This window comes from Canis lupus, chromosome 5, assembly GCF_048164855.1.
Source record: "Canis lupus baileyi chromosome 5, mCanLup2.hap1, whole genome shotgun sequence".
NCBI classification, from domain to species: Eukaryota; Metazoa; Chordata; class Mammalia; order Carnivora; family Canidae; genus Canis; species Canis lupus.
In genome coordinates, this window is record NC_132842.1 from 32137467 (window position 1) to 32155268 (window position 17802).

Here is a 17802-nt window from a genome sequence, read left to right on the forward strand (position 1 = left end):
GATGGAGATATTGGGGGGTCGCGCTGGGCAGGTGGGAGCTACTTTAAATGAGTCTTAGGAGATGCCTGTCGGAGGCCATGCCAGTTGACCTCAGACCTGAGCAGCAAGAAGGAATGAGACAAGTAAGAGGCAAAAACCATGTCTCACACAGAGACAGCCAAACTCCAGCAGCAGGAACAAGCTCAGGCAAGGGTGTTGGTCTCGCTCAAACCTGAGAGCTCGAATGGGGGTCTTTGTCTGCTTAGGCTCTGTCACAGAACACCACAGGCTGGGTGCTTTCAAACAACAGATGCTTCTTCTTCACTGTCTGGAGGATGAAGGTCCAGGATCAAGGTCCCAGCAACTCTGGGGTCTCATGACCCCACTCCCTGGTCCATGGATGGTACCTTCTTGCTGTGTCCTTACAAGGTGGGTGGTGTCAGGCGGGCTCTCTGAGGTCTCTTTTATGAAGACAGTAATCCCATCATGGGGACTCCACCATGATGAGGTGACCTCATCACCTCCCAAAGGCCCTACCTCCCAACACCATCATAATGGGGGTTAGGATTCAACATATGAATTTTGGGGATCACCAACAGTTGTCCTAACACAGGGATTCGAGGGACGTAACGAGCTTATACACAGAAGGAACAGCACCTGCTGGGTCTTGGAGTCCCAGTCAAGAGTGGGGGTGTTACTCCAAGGAAGTGGGAAGCTATAGATGAGATGGTTAGGAACTCGAGACATGTGTGATCTCCCTCAGGTCTTGGAGAGAACATGCTGGAGGGAGGGTGTCAGAAGAGAGGATGCTGAGTTGAATGAATATCGCTGAGCAGATTCTAAAAGGAAATGTTTGATTCCTTCTTATACATCTTGATGGATGCATGGGAACACAGTGAGCATCCACATTGTGCAATTTTCAAGGCCTCTGTCCCCACCCTGGAGGCTGAACAAGGCTGCTGGCTGCTTCCCTTGGAGCACCGAGCTACTCAAACTGGTGGCAAAGGAAATACAGAAAATGCCTAAATGAGTCTACTGGGATTTCAGTCATAAACATCATTTATATATTTTCCGAGTTCTGGTGGGAGCTCTTCACAGCCAGCCCATTTCCCCTCTTGTTCCTGCTAAACTTTATTCTCAGTAAATTCTCACCAGTCCCACTTGAACCCCCATCCAGGTTGGGTCTGCGAGTCTATTCTAAACCATGTTTACCAAAGGTTTACAACTTGGCTGCAAATACCAGTTGGCACCGAAACTGGAAACTTGGCATGAGCCATTTGGCATAAACATTGCCCGGAAGCAGTTTTTCTATCTAAATCTGAGAAAAACAGGCTAGGTCATTTTCCAGTTATTTGTGTTATTCATGCATAAATAAAATGAAGCCTGACAGCTTCAAACAGTTGTTTGCTTTTGAGCTCTTCAAAAATAGATTCGATCCAAGAAAAGTAACATTTGGTAAACAAATACTCCATGACGGACTGTAAAAAAAAAAAAAAAAAAAAAAAAAGGGAAAGGAAAAGAAAAAAAAAGTGGACTGGAGTACATTAAATAGAAAGGGAAAATGAAAATGTTTCAAAAGTCATTTCGTGTCAGAAAGTAGGAGCTCGGCGAGGTGATTAGATGGATTCGAGAGGCACATTCAGAGAGGCCTGTTTGAAAGCGTAAACAAGCCAAAGATAGGCTTTCAATTGAAGTAAAACTATTAAAATCTGAGCTCATCCTAAAACACAAGGTGACTAAATCTGTGACATTCAAACAAGAAAGAAACAAATTATTTTTAAGTGAGTTTTCTAAGAACAGTGGGTAGAAGGAAGAAAATATATGAATGGCACATGAAAATGTGCTAATGCAAAAAACAAAACAAAACAAAAAAACAAACTAATGGCGACGTCTGAGGTCCCTCTGCCCATCTATGCGATGCATTGAAAATCTAGAAATGTAGCCTGTGGGCTTCGAATTCCTGCAGCCAGCAGTAGCTCTCTAAAAAGAGAACGTGACGGTCCAGACCTCGCTCCAAAGAAAGCCTTTCTGGCAAATTTAAAAGTCAGCCTTGACGTCAAGCGATTCTTGACAACACTGGCTTTGAGCTCCGCGGAGCGTGGGCAGAATGGACTTTCACTCCAGCCACCCTATCAGCGGCTGACTGCAAAGACCATGTAGGGCAAAATAAAACCAAGCCAACTCAAACAGAAAGTAAAAATAAGTCAGAGAGGAAAGAAGGCAGGATGGAGAAGACAGCTCGCCATGGGCCCACCTAGAACACGTGTTCTCTACGGAAGGGATTGTTTTCATAGTTTTGCTCTGAGTGGTTGCGCCTTTCAAATGGTTTGTGGATTTTGTTTGTTTGCTTGTTTTGGTTATTTTTAGCTGTTGTCCTTGCTCAGATCAGATGCACGAGAGTACATCCATGATTACTCTTGATTTAAAAAAAAAAAAAATGATTTTAGGTAGACCACTAGCAGCACAGTAGAATTCTATCATCTGATAGTGGAAGGGTTCTCCACCTGGCAAATTGACCTGAAGGACACCCTCTTGCCATCGCCTGGCCTGTACCATCAAAGCAGTTCACCCTGGATTGGCAAGTAAGGCTAAAAATACGCTCCTGGGACGCCTCTCAGAGCCATTTTGCTCCCTCAAACCATCACGTTACCCCAAGAATCTCCGGGCCCCAGGCCGCTGGTGTTCTCGCTGCAGGAAAAGCATCTGTTTACCCTACTACCTAGGTCGTGGCCATGGCACTGACCCGGCATGGAGACTGCAACTTGTCACAAGATTTGTGAAACATGTTTTTTTTAAGATTTTATTTATTTATTTGAGACAGAGAGAGAGGAGGCATGAGTGGGGGGGGGAGGGACAGAGGGACAGGAAGAGCCAGACTCCTCGCTGAGCAGGGAGCCCGATGTGGGGCTCCATCCCAGGACGCCGGGATCATGACCTGAGCCGAATGCAGATGCTCCACCGACAGAGCCCCCCAGGTGCTCCAGTGAAACAAGTTTTTACAGAGCTTGCCTTCCCCTATGAGTAGCATGAACGACCCTACAGATCATCCAGCTGGGGAAACTCGGGGTAGGAAGAAGTAGAGGAGTTAGGGGAGCATTGTCTGCTTTCCGCAGGCCACAGACGAGACCAGCACCCAGCTGACAGGTCTTGCGGAAACTAGCTGCTGAGACCCTGAGCTTTTTGCCAGATTTTGTGATTGCTTCTAAGCACGTTCGTTAGTGGTGCACAGTTAGCCCAATCTGGCTCATTCTGGAAGTCAATTCCTTGAGACCCGAGATGCATCTGATTTCTGTGTTCTCAATGCCTAGCACAGGTCCTGGCAGTTAGCAGAACCTCACTGAACATCTGTCAAGTGGACGAACCATCGCCATGGAGTTGATGTGCTGCTGGTGAACGTTTATATCTATAACCACAGACAGAGAGAGGGACCTTTAGTTCTTGTGTTAACACCAGAGGAAACGTTTAGAAGCTAAAAGATATGCACCGCTCAGCGTAAAGGGGTAATTGTTGAGAAATGTGCGTGTCCCACGTGGACGTGAGGCCCAGGCCAATGAAGGCGGCCGGCTGCAGATCAGGATTGCAGAGGGCAGACAGTTCCTAGAGGAATACGCTCTCCGGCGACAATATCCGGAGCTGGGGGACCCAGCCAGGGTAGGCGCAGCTCCCCAGGAGGTGGTGGAGGGGGGAGATGTCGTGTAAGAAGATCCCGCCTTTCTGTGTGCAGGTGCTAACTGGGGAAAAGCACTGGATTTGGATTAACACCCAACCTGGTGAAAGAAAGGAAGTCATGCCTGCAGGGTCTCCCGGCTGAATGGTGCGTCTGGATGCCGCAGGCAGAGACCAGGGCTGCACCTGTCACGTCCCAGCCAAAGGACGAGGCAGAGGGTCGTGGGGCCCCAGGCTGTTGCATCAGTGGGCCTTCCGAGCACTGAAATCCCAGGGTGGGAGACCCTCGCTTTGACAGCGAACTAAGCCGACCCAGGGCCCACGCCCGACGGGCCCCTTCTCCATGCTCCGTCTGCACCGTGTCACATGTCTTGGGAGGCGGAAGAGAAAGCCCGGTGCCAGGGCTCGGTCGTGGGAGCCTCAAGACGACGAAGACCAGCGGCGGCATAGAAGGAGCTTGGGATTTGGGTTCAGGAGGTGCGGGGCACAGGACCCGGGATCAGCCCTGTGGGCCGTGGTCACCTCGGCCATCACACAAGGCTGTTGGCACCTGGAGAGGTCACAGGGAGGACTCCGGAGGCGCCCCGCGAGGGGGTGGCGCCCAGAGGAAATTCGACAGCCCCCTTCATGGCACGCAGCGCTCGGCCTGCAAATCCAGGGCCCTCCCCTCCGCCTCACCTGACTTCACCTGCTCGGTCCCTCTCCCACCAGCCCACGGCTCGTCCTGGGGGGGATCCCTGAGTCCCTGCTGACAGCCTCCCGACTCTCTTCAAGTAGAGGCACCCATAAACCCTGAGTAGGCCTGGTCCCACTGGTCCCCACTGGCCTCCCTTCCCGGTCTGCTCACCCTGGCTTCCTTCCCCCCGGTTCTGGAACGCCGGGACCACAACCCCCCAGCTCTGTGGGCCGGGAGCGCCAGCCCGGACCCCTGTGCCGCCTGCGTCTTCCTGACCCCCTGCCTCCTGTGGGAGATCCCTCCTTCCAGGGCCTGGAGGCCCCCACCTTCCAGAACCCTCCCTTAGCTTTCTGTGCGGCACCGTGCTGTTGTGTGCCCACTTGTGCGTTCGTGAGCTCGGGCTGCTGAACTGACCGTGGGGCCGGGGCGCAGGGGACCACAGACCTCCATCCCTCTCGGCTCTGCGGGCTGTGGGCTGCGACCAAGGTGCTGGCGGCTGGCTGGCTGGCGACAGCCCCCTTCGCGGCTCACCTGTCTCCTCCGGGAGCAGCAACACTAGTCCCATCGTGGGGGCTCCCCCTCCATGACCTAATCAGCTCCCAAAGGCCCCCACCTCCTAACGCCATCACTGGGGGTTAGTCTGCGACACATGAATTGGGGGGTGAGGGGGGACAGGAACACCCCTGCAGCAGTACGTCCACGTCCCCCCAGACTATAAGCCCCGAGGAGCGCAAGACCACCGCACACCCGCAGACAACGCCGGGCCTGGGCAACCGGTGGCCCGTTGGCTCCGGTGACACCTGCTGGGTCCCACGCCTCACTCCCTGGTGCCGTCTGGGTAAGTCCAAGTCACCGGGCACGTTTAAGAATTGACCTTAACTAAAAATAACGATATTCTTCTACTATAAAACTCTAATAATAATATAATTATTATATTATTATATATTATATATTATATATTATATATTATAATAATAATACGCTGGCTTAGGCAGAAGGGAAAAGTTAGGGGCTTCGACCACGGCAGCGGGTGGCCGGGCCCCCTTGCCGCGCACAGAGCAGGTGACAGGGATCCCCAGCTGGTTCCGGCCGCGCTCAGGCGCCCTCGGGTCTTAATGGCCTTCTAAGTTGCTTTATTCTTTTTCCATAAGAGCATCAGTGGCCTGAAGAGGTCAGCTCCATTTTCAGTTATGCTTCAGGGCATTTTTAAGGGAAAGTTACCTATTATGGTCGGATCTGCCAAGCGGGGGTGTCAAAGGTCACGGCTGCACGGTGCACAGATGTGGAGGGGCCGCTGCTGGGCAGATGCTTTCCTGGCTGCCTCGGGATCTGCTTTGGCCTGATGGGCGCTTTTGATCCGATCTTCCGATGAAGTCACCTTCTCTGGCTGCACGTGGCCCGGGGCCAGGGCGGGTGGCGGGCGCGGTCATCCGGGCCGTGAGCGGTGCCGAGGCAGCAGGGAGCCTGAAGGTCTGGGGGGGGGCATGACCCGAAGGCAGGAAGCCCTTCCCCACGTCACGGAATGTCGGAGGAGGAAGGGGAAGGCTCTGGGCTGCCACCAACGTCCGAAGCGCCCAATGGGTTCGATGTAGACGCCTTGGGTCTTGTCTCTTGGCAAAATGGTCAAATCTAAGTTTTAGAGGGTATGTGGCTGCGGGAATCACTGCTCCCCTTGCTCAGCCTCGGGGTGCAGCTCACGCCAGGGTCCTGGGGGAGCCCTCTAGCCCGCGTCACATGTCCCCGCATAGGGTGCCTGGAGGCTGGGGAGCCACCTGCCAAAGGGAAAGCGACGCTGCCTGAGGCGGGCGGCCAGCTCATCCCCCTCCTTCCTGACACCAAACTGGAACGGAGGCATAAGGCATAATAAGGTTGGTGGCGGGACCAAACTTTCCGCGAGTCACGGGAGGCGTCTCCAAGTGGACCCAGTTGCTCAGCGAACACACCCCCAGGGGCGCCCGGGCGGCTCCGGAGTCACTGCTTGGTGATTTCAAGACCCTTCAGGACCATCCGGGCTGTGCGGCCTTCCCCTGGCTAAAGGGCAGTGCATTCGGAAGTTCTCCGGAGCCTCCTCTGGAAGGAACATCTGCCTTCAGCTCCGGGGATTTCCCTGGAACCTCCATGGCAGCTCATATCCCTCTTGCTGTCACCCAGCTTGTCCTTCTTGGAGCACCCAGGGCCCCGGCGCAGAGCTGTGCTCCACCAAAGGCTGCTGAGGACCGTGGGACGGAGTGTGGGAAGCTCCTCCTCTCCAGACAGGTGAACACCTGCTTCCCGCCCCAGGAAGGGGTGCAGAGTTCACTCAAGCCCCCCAACACCCCCCGCCCCTCCGATAGCACGAGCATGTCACAGCCTCTCGGCCCATCTAGCAGGGCACAGGTGTCCCCGGTATTCTGAAATTGAGGGAGAGGCAAGCCCCCCACAAAAGGAACCTAGGTTTTTAGAAACACACGTCCTCCTCTCCCCTCCCTCCTGACCCAGGTGCACCTTCCGAGACCCCTTCCTGTGAGGTCACCAGGAGGAAGCAGACATTTCTATATTTATTGGGAAATCTACAGGCTACAAAAAGTCCTTTATGTTGACGGCCAGCTAGACATTTGTCACACTGACGATCCACGGCTGCTGTTTCTCTGCCAGTACCCTTTCCTGTGGTCAGGGTGACATCCTTGCATCATGCAGAGTAGAGTGACCAGGGGTCGGCCGATGGGTAAATCACAGCCACCGTGTCGCCTCGAGACATCTTTTTCAATATGTAAATGTATATAACGAACGTATATGTGGAATCCAGGAACCGCCAAGTTACTCGTTTCTCATGAAAATAATTTAAGTATTGAAAGATATGGGGATCCCTGGGTGGCTCAGTGGTTTGGCACCTGCCTTCAGCCCAAGGTGCGATCCTGGGGTCCCGGTATCTAGTCCCGAATTGGGCTCCCTGCGTGGAGCCTGCTTCTCCCTCTACCTGTGTCTCTGCCTCTCTCTCTCTCTCTGTCTCTGTCTCTCATGAATAAATAAATAAAATGTATTTTAAAAAAGATATGAATACCTATTCAGCAATGCTTTTCTTAATTATTGTTTACTTGTTGGTTTCTCTTGGACTTTCCATAGAACTGCTTTAGTCTCTGAGCCGAATGGGAGACTCACTAAATAGCATGAAGGAGTCAGGGCTCGAGGAAGACAGAAATTCTGCTAAATTGCAAAGAAGTGGATAAGAGGAACCCAGAGGCAAGACGTACCTTATGGATTCTTGGGGCCACTGTTACCGATCCCTCGGCAGGGCAGGGGATGGCGGGGACCCAGCAAGCTATCTGCGGATGGGCAGCTGCAAGCAGGCACACGGGCCGAGTGTGTGGGTGCCTGTGTGTGCAAGTGCGTGCATTATCTTCCTGGGAAGAAGATACTAAAGAAGAAGTCAAGAGTGAACAGTCGTTACCTTTGTGAGTGGAGAAAATTATAGAGAAGACTTTATTTTATCTTCTAGTTGTCCACTCTGCTTTAAGGTTCCATGCGAAGGCCATCTATTTCCCGTTGTTAAAAATGTCTTGGTGGTGGAGTCAGTGGCCACGGTCTTCCTAACAGATCTCTATGTTGGAAATGTAAGCAACTTATTTTAAAGTGACTAGCCTGTGTCGGTCTTTGGACTTCGACGGCTACATACATATACCAAGGCGGAGAGGGTAGTTTGATCTCACACCGTCTCTGGATTTCCAAACGTTTAAGCCAGTATCCGAACACCCCGTTTACCCTCTCTACGTTGGCATCACTATCATTTCCAATAACTTGAACACATTTTGCTCTGTGAAGACCAGATTTCCTCTGTGACGGTCTGAGCCAGAGGCAGAGGCCCGGAGTCCTCTCCAGGGCACCACGGCGCTCCGGGAGCTTTCTATGCGATTGGTCCAATCCCATCACCCATGGGAATCACAGGGAGGGCAAATCACTTTAACGGATTTCCAGCATCTTTATTACCCAGTAATTTTATAGATTGTGGGCTAAATGCTCTGAAGTTTATAATCATTTCTACTCTCATTCCGCACCCCTACCACGTTACAGGTGCGTGAAGGAAAACAAGAGGCCAAGTGCACGGCCAGGTTAGGGAGGCTTTTGCACCTGCTGGCACAGTGACACAGACATGCGGCTTTTCCAGCCAAGTTTCCTTTTCATCTACAATCATTTGTTTAAAAATGAAGTCTGAGGGGGCCCTGGGAAGCTCAGTCGGGGAAGCATCTGCTTTGGGTTCAGATCATGATTTCAGGGTCCTGGGATTGAGGCTTGGTGTTGGGCTCCCTGCTCAGGGGGGAGTCTGCTTCTCCCTCTGCTCCTTACCCCACTCGTGCACACACACTTTCTCTCTCTCTCTCACACACACACAAATAGATAAAAATCGTAAAAAAAAAAAAAAAAAAAAACATGAAAAGTGAAGTCCAAGAGACAGACACATAGGGCAAAAGATGTTGTTGACATGTTTGGGGCTGTTTAGTGAGGAATTCATCTTGTTGAGAAACACCTGTTCACTGGAGGTTGTAACAAGGCTCCCCCCATCAAAGAATCTTTTTATTTTTATTTTTATTTTTATTTTATTTATTTATTTGACTAGAGATAGAGAGAGAGAGAGAGAGAGAGAGAGAGCATGTGTGCACAAGGAGGGGGGCTGGCAGGCAGAGGGAGAAGCAGGCTCCTTGCTGAGCAGGGAGCCCAATGTGGAGCTGGATCCTGGGACCCTGGGATCATGACCCGAGCTCAAGGCAGCTGCCTAACCCATTGAAGCACCAAGGAACCCCCCAGCACTGAAGAATCCTGAGACTTTTCCTCTGCGTCCAGTTCCCAAAATGTGTCCTATGACACCATGTCCTTTCTCAAAATGAAATTCCATTCATGGGAATAATTTATGACGATGCAATGGAAGGACGTTGGGAGTTTGGCTGTTTGGGTAATATGTTATTTCTTATGAAAAAATAATACGATACTTGAAACAATTATGGTAACACCTCTCAACTTCAGTTTACTAATGGCTCGTCTCTGTTGTGTGAGTCCTCAAGCATGAGGCTCAGCTGCATTGCACATTCTAGAAACTCTTCCTGTTACTCTGCGTGAGCTCCACACCACTCCCACCCAGATATTTATACCTCCTTTGGCTCCAGAGTTTTCTGTGACCCCTATTTATGTTGGGGACCTCAAAGGGGCTGGATAGACTTCCCTACCAGAGTGAAGCTAAGGGCCCTTTGTATGTGTAACAGAAGCTCTGACAGAGATTGCAGCAGAGAAAGGTTAATGCAGCAGAGGGAGCGAGCCACAGAGAGGAGACTTTGCTCCATCTGATTTAACAACGGACGAAACGCCTTGCATCCTTGCATGTAGTCTTTAAATCATACTGCAGAAGAAATGCCGTATACTCACAATAATATTTTTGTCTGATACTCAACATTGTGGATGATAATTCTATCATAAACAGTGGCCTAGGGACCTACACACCATTTATAACTTTGGAACTAGGGAAGTGTTTTTGTCCACAGAAACATAAACATATTTATAAGTTAACCTTTAGTACACAATTGATTTGTACATTGGGAACTAATCCTATGTCATTCCTTTCACTCTGACCCACGTGTCAGAAGAGGTAGCGTTACCTCCTCCCAAGGCAGGCCATTGGATGGTCTGTTGGGCCAGGTCAGAGGGCTGAGCCACTCCTTTTGCAGACAGCCAACCAGTCTCGCTGATGTTGGAGACACACGTGCTTCCTAAATCCCATCTGCTGTTACTGTTCTCTACGTTCATCCCTCCAGCCTTTGCCATGCTCTAGACAGAACTGAGTCATCTCTCTCTCTCTCTTGTCTACCTCACAAGGAGGAAGAACAATGACATTGGATTATTAAGAAAAAGGATGTAAAGACTGAATGATATTAGATTAGGAACCTTTGGCCAGAGGAGACCAAGATGCCCCTAATGGGTAAGTGTTCTTCCCTTCTCTTCCTTGTGGGAGGTTACCAATAGCAGGTTACTACACCCACAGACCAAGAATAGAATATGGGTCTACGGAAATGCCCCCCCCCCAAAAAAGGAAATGTCCCAAAAAGTTTTTACATGTTTACCTAGGTCCCCAGACACCTCATCAAGAGACTTTCAGTCCAAAGTTCCAACCAGAAAGGGATCCTCTTTCTATACACCCCTCAAGAACCTACAGCAGATGATCAAGAAGTTGGGTATTCTGTTACGACATGTTTTAGGACATCAATTCTAAGACTTTTTCATGAATAAATAGCAGAACCAAGATTGGCACCAAGTATGGTGCAACACAAACGTCTGTTTCCCCCCGTAACCATATATGCTCCTTTGCCCTAAATTCCTTCACCTTTAAAAGCGACAATCCTTGTGCCTGGCATGGCTTCTCCCCTATTTGCTACAATCCAAGGAGGAACAACTCCCCTTAGTCATAGGATAAGCCTGTAATCCAGGCTGGCCATTAGAGTCACACTTAAATGTCCCCAAACCTGCATCCAACCTTCACTGAACCAACAGAAGCCCTAAGATGCGTGAGGATTGGTGAGGAAGTTTTTCTGAGATCCTGAAATCCTAAGGAGAACTTTCTTTCCACCAGATGGAGAAATGCGTCTAAGATGAAGCCAGTATTCTAGGAATGGCAAGAAACAAAGTTCCAGGGGACCTAGCGACCAGTCACTCCCAGAGCTTCCAGCCACATGGGTCTGCATGTTTCCTTTCTGTTTCATCTAGACTGAGCTGCATTCCTGTCCTGTACAACTTTAAGATTCCTGACTAGTGCCCTTTGATTTTTTTTCACAGTGTGTTATAGAAATCACATGAAAACAAAACAAAACAAAACAAAAAAACACAGGCTACTTTTATGAAGGGTCAATATCAATCATGCAAATTGCTTACCATCCATTTATCACTTCTTAAATTCATAATGCAGAAAATTAATACCCTATTTATGGAATAACTGCGTTTTTGTAGGGGTCTTCTAATTAAATCATTATTCAGTTTAATTGAAGCACCAGAAGCACATTGATTTGTCAAGAGTCCATGTGCATTATTAGAGTATTAATTTTTTTGAAGATTTATGTATTTGTTTTAGAGGAGGGGAAGAGTGAGAGAGAGAATCTCAAGCAGACTCTGCCCTGAGCACAAAGCCCAGTGCGGGGCTCGATCTCAAGACCCTGAGATCACAACCTGAGACAAAACCAAGAGGTGGACGCTTTATCAACTCGAGCCACCCGGCTGTCCCTAGAGTATTAATTTTTTTATTCGGACTGGTTATCTTAGCAGTTTGCTTTTTAACAGCAAAATAGCAGAGGAGGTCCCTGCATTTCAAGAGTGAAGCTACCTCATTGACCGTTAACTGCAGGAGGCATCTATGCAACAGGAGTCACGACTTCTAGAATGTCGGGTGCTAGTTCAAGGGGTACTTCATCCGAACACAGGGATGGATGAGTTTGCTCCACAGAGAAAGGGACATTTTCTAGCTGGCCCCAGAAAAACTCTGTCTAGACCAATACCAGACGATGATATCAATTTGGAGCCTTCTAGGAAGCATCCTTTGGTTGGGAGTGTGTTGTCAGCGAAGACAGAAGGGCTTTCATAAGGCAGCAAATGAAATGGGGATGTGTGCGCTCTAGAGCAGAGTATTAAGTTAGTGGAGAAGACGTGATCTCCTCTCCATAAGAGGGAAAGACAGCAAGAAGAAATATCTGGCAGTATTGGTTAAAAATAAAATTCATAGGATTAGAGGTAGATTTCCTCCATGGAACTTACTTGAATATCAAGGCCCCAGCAGCCCAACCAACAATTCACACACGTTGCTCTAGATGTGACACAGATGCTGAGGGGAGGGGAAGGTGGATTGCAGGAGGAGGGCATGTTCGTGTGTAAAATCTAGCTGAGTGGGCTGTTTCATACAGAGGGAAAAAGGGAAGGGAATGTATAATGATCTCATTATTTTTGTTGCGTACATAGTCTCAGATAACATTTTTGAAAATGTTTTAGTAATTTAGCTATTACGATAGAGAAAACACTGCCAAATGCAATCCTGTGTCAATGGGAATACGTTTCATTTCATAAACACAGTTCATTACACCAAAATCCGCACTCGGAAATTCTATGAGAAGCCATCGATTAGTGCAAGTGGTTTGCAGCTAAATGGGAGCTAAGTTCCTCTCGCCTGGTAATGCCCGTTAGTCGCCTGTAATGCAGTATTTTCTTTTCAACATAATGTAAAGCATCTACAGGCCTCAGACATCGGAAAATCACGTGACTCATGCACAGTGTTTCAAAAGAGAAACTTTAATTGCACTTGTGGTTCCTAAATATTTTGCTCTTCTAACATGTTAATAGGGGAAGGATTGAATTATGCGTCAACCCACAGACCTTCTTTCCTGTTTATTTATACCCATGCAGGTAACCACATCTATTTAGAAAGGCCCTGCTTTGCATGTATGCAGAGCAGCTAAAACAGCTACTACAAATGCTATTTGCATATGCTGTGTGTAGCCCCGTTCTGGCAACCCTAATAATAGCAGAGTTTCAGAAGCTTAGGTATATTCTTGGAGTGACCCAATTCACTCAATCACCCTCCAGACACAATGCAAGGCTATTGAAGGGTCCGGGACCCTGGCGGATTTGAAGGCTTTGTCCTTATTTCAGGATGTCTTTGTTCCTGTAACAATAGGTGACATCCCACACAATGCAATGCCATTTGTACAACTGCCTGCTGAAACTTCCTGTTTAGAATGAAGCAGAGAGATTTCTGAAAAGCCTGGATAGGTTAGTGAGAAAAGGGGCCAAACAGAGCCGGATTTCCAGGATTTTTCTCTTGCCGAAGATGAAACCAAATGTGTGCAGGTCAAGAGGAATGAGAGTATTCCAAGGGGCAGCCAGTGGGGTCAGGACAGCGTTCACAGGTCCGTGAACTCTCACCAACACTCCTCGGGGGAGGCATCCTCACCTGTACTCAAAGCCAAGGTGGCTTTGACATCTGCAGAGCATCCTTCTTGCCTTCCGGAGGCTTGAAGGAGGGCATCCAATCTGCACTTTCCCAGAGACTGCCGTGAATGAAAAGATTTCCTCGAATTCTTAACAACACCTTCGTGTAGTTAAAGCTAAGGTAGGTATTCAAAAACCTGCCAAGTAAAGAAGAAAAAGAAATGCATCTTCTCCACAAAGGGTCACTGAAGAAGAATGCACATTCCTGGAAGCCTCTAACAGGACTGTCAGAGACCTACTGTCCAAGCACGCTGCTCGGGCCCATCACCTACAAACATGTGGCCAGCAGACCTCTGGGTTCTGAGCCTGGGCTGGGAGCCGTCTCAAGTCCTCAAGTCCTGCCCTTTTATGGTCGTGTAGCAGGTGGGGCCTGAGCATGTCCACCTCCCCGAGGCTCTCCTTCATCACCAGGAGTAGCAGTAGTGCCTTGCATCGTGGCTGTGGAAGGGAGCGAGCATGCAGAGCACGTCATGGTCCTTCCCACTGAAACTGGATACGGGAGACATTTCCCCACACTTGGAGCCGATCCTCGTTAGACTCTTGGACCAGGATTACAAACCCATAACATCTGATCATTTCCAGCAGAGCTTTCCAGCAGAGCTTTCAAATGGGTCTAGATCCTTTTCCATGGCGACGTGTATCCTACAGGAGTCTTTGCCTATGAGGCGGGTCTTGGCTTTACCCCTGAAACAAATGAACCTTATCGGTGGCTTGTTGATGCAACACAAAGTAGAGAAAAATTTATTTGGCAACTTTTCTCTTAGGACATAATAGAGTTAGATGAGAGCCCAAGAACACACTAACGGTACCAAATGCACTCGTTTCTTTGCCACTGGCAATAACAGCTGACATTTATTGAGCAGATAGTATGGCACGGGCACTGCTGTTCATTCCATACGCAACATCATTCATCACTCCTCGGAGGGAGATGCCGTGATGATGTTGATAAAAACAAACGAGGCAACTGAATGAAACGAGCTAGTGGATACTTGATCTTAAGCAAGAGAGGAGGGTAGATGTCTGCTACCGGCAGGCACTCTGATGAAATATTTTGATTATGAAATACTATTATCTAATACTTAGATAATCAGTAAGGTTCGATCAGTAAGGAGTGAGTCATTGTGAGTGCCTCCAGTTAGCAGCCTCATTTAGCAGATGGGTCGGTGCAAACCTGGCCATGTCAAGTGATCCATGGCCAGCTCGTGTTCCCTTCTGTGCTCTAACTGTATCCTGGCGCCTGGTTTCAGAAGCCCGAGTAATCCCTACGGTAGCTGCCAGCAGTGTCACATTGGACCGGTGACTTAACCTTGCTGTTCCTCAAGTAGCCTGTCATAAGATGGGGTAATAACGACAGCCCATCGCGGTGTGGGTGTCACGAAGACCAAATTAACCGAGTTGATGCCGGGCACATAACAGATACCCAGTAAATATTAGTTAATACAGAGATCGCTAACTAGCACTCGTCCATCTGTTCTGTGCAGAACTCTTATCTGGGACACACAATCCCAGAATTCAAGCAGGCAAGTGAACTGGGAATTACGATCTGGTGCAAGCTCCCACCAACTTCCTGGTGCAAGCTCAGGAACTTCACTTCAGGCGACCTCCAGCTGCCTGGCCCCCACTCTGTGGGCCTCCTGGTCAGTCTGCCTTTGCTGCTTTCTCTAGAAAAACTGCGATGTCTCTTCCTTTCTCTTCCAGTATTTGCATCTAACAAATCCTTTCTTTTCTTGGATGTTGACTGTTTGCCTCTCACCCAGAGTACATTTGTGTTCATTCCATGGTCAAAACTGTATTTTATCAGGTATCAATTTTCCCCTCCAAGAACGTGTGTCCTCTAACTACTAAATGGCAGGTAGTGTGCTGGGGCTGGATATACACAAGTAAATAATGCAAAATCCTTCAGTTGGCACAGATGCCTGTGTCATTTATCCCGACAGTGGAAGTGAAGTCAGTCCTGTAAGTGCAGACAAATGTGCAGACAAATGTCCAGAAAGTGTGGAGAGGGAGGGCAGTGGTGACCCCGAGAGACCTCCCGAGAGAGGGCTGTTCCTCGTGTGAAGGAGTAAGAGCATCCATCCTTTCTCCTCACTCTTGAAAACTCCGTGCTACAGGCTAGTAAACTTGAAGAGATTTGGGAGGAGGAGCAGGAGAGAATGAATTGATCTCATTTCCCTGCACAAAAAAGAACTCAAATGACTATCTGCCAGGGGATATGACTGGGAGGGTTAGAGCACCTGCCTTCCTGTAGCTGAAAGCAGCTTGAGAAAAGTCCCAGAGGCAGTTTTGAGTCACGACTCTCTGTCTCTAAAGGAGCTAAGGAGGAAGCACGTGGAGAGGAATCCACCAGCAAGTCCTCCGTTCCCATCGTCCCCCAGGTCATACCCGATGCCTGTGTGAACGCAGCCATCACGCCACTGAAAGTCTTGCTCCAGATCTCATCTCTGCTAACTGGAAGCCATGTGGAGTCAGAAGGGAAAACAGAGACAGTAACAGAGGTTCCCCCCACTATGTTTGTCCTCTCCCTCAAGAAAAGGATGTGCCTTCTTAGGGCCTGGGACACGTAACGACTTGCTGTACCTTATCTCCTAAAATTTCACATAGTTCTCATAGTTGGCCGAGAGAGCAGAGACACCAAGAACTCATAACATCATCTTTAAAAACTTGCCCCTCCTCCCCTCTGTCATCCCTCCCTGTAACCCCCACCAGATAAACAGAGGAGAAGACAATGATGAGCTGTGATTTGCAGGTGTTGTGGGTCAAGTGGGGAACCCACATTCCCTAAATGACAAAAGATTAGAACTTCAAAGTCATGAGCTCATTTTGAACATCGGTATACAGGTGTACGCCCGTAACCCACAATGACAAATTTTAAGTCCTAATTTTGAAACTGAGCCAGGAGAGCAATGGATTCATGTAGATGTGGTGGTCACCCCCAAGGCTTTCAAGCCAGTCGGTATGAACTTCCATGGCCTGAGCTGAGTTTTGAAACAACTTGTTTTAGATCCCAAAAGACACACAAACTCCTTATCACTTGAGCGGGTCCTCTCTCCCGGCGCAGATAAAGTGCCTGCCCTACACTGTCCATGTGAGATTCCATCAGCAACTGGAGGGCGTGTGACATAATGCATGTCCACACGGGAAGAATCATCTTTTACCAGCGATCTGCAAGCACTACTGAAAAATTTTCTTCTGTGATCAAATTATTAATGCTTTCACATCAAACAAAATTCCTTGTCTAAGCCCTAGGTGAGGATCAGATGCGTTTCGATACCACTATGTGATTATGTCCAAAATAGTTCTGTGTCTACACATGCGAGGTGACAAGCTGTGTATATGGAGTTATGGCATTTAGTGAGGGATATTAGGCGTATCCAAACCATAATGAAAACTGTATATTGAGATATAATTTTTCTTCTACAGTTTTATATGCAGTTGACAAAAAGCAGGCAGGAAAAATTATGCCAATAATGCAAGTTACCCCCTTGCCCACCAAACGCCATGCGTTCTCCTACAACCATTTTCCTATTATGGATGAAGTCAAAGATGAAAGAAGAAATCACTGGAGAATTATCTAAAGGAAAGCGTAATTACACAACTATTGTAATTAATGCTGTGGAAATCATTTCTGTGAGTATGAAAAATTAATATTAACACTTCTATATGAAGACTACAATTTTAAGTCAAGCTGGTCTGTCAACGACAAACTAATTACCATTTTGAACAAAAAGATAGAATATGCCAAGTGGCAAAGTATGTGCTCAGCCTTTGTTTAAAGAGGCAAATGGACTTGAGCAATGATTTAATTGACTCCACTCAACATAGCTCATTTAGACCTAAAAGAACGACTTCCTAAATAGTAGGTTATCAGTCTTAAAATTATCTAGATAATTGCTTCAGATCTCCCAATTTCTTTACTGTTAACACAGAGCTAAAGAAACGTCTCTCATTAAACAACAATAAAAAATGCAGATTTGGTTGATTAATTCTCTTCCTCAACAAGCTGAACTTAAGTATTTATTGAGTATCTATTTTATACCAGTCCCCAAAGAAGCCTCTTAGATAATGAGCCTTTCTTGATTAAAAAAAAAAAATACTTAAGATTTTTGAAAAGTATGCCAAGCCTTCCACACCCTGGATCCGCTTTAATCTCCAATTACCTCTTCTGTCCAGTAAAATCCCAACAAAGCCGTCTTGCTCTTATTCAGCTCATTATACCTCGGGCTGCTATCTCTGCTCTATACAGAGCAGCATGTGCTTAAATCCTTCAGCCTCAGATGAAGTGTCACCCCCATTGTGAGGTCCTCCCCATTATGGCTCATCTACACTCAGTGTCTTAGAGCAATTTAAAAGAATGAGATACATTCACATGTGCTAACGAGGAAAACTGTCCAAGACAGATTTGGAAGAAGTCACTAGAAGCATGTGAAGGTTCTTTTTCGCACGTGGCTGCCTAGATCCATGCTCTGCCTTCCCTGTGCTTAAAGCTCTGAAAG

General features: G+C 48.1%; 1 long non-coding RNA gene across 1 annotated transcript in view; it reads right to left on the reverse strand.

The window, feature by feature from the left end:
• The window catches only part of LOC140632926 (uncharacterized), a 30128-nt gene extending 12551 nt beyond the window's left edge, over positions 1-17577 (reverse strand). Inside the window, exon 1 of the long non-coding RNA XR_012030570.1 lies at positions 17467-17577. This is a non-coding gene — a long non-coding RNA (uncharacterized lncRNA). The remainder of the gene's footprint in view (positions 1-17466) is intronic.
• Between the last annotated feature and the right edge of the window lie 225 nt (positions 17578-17802).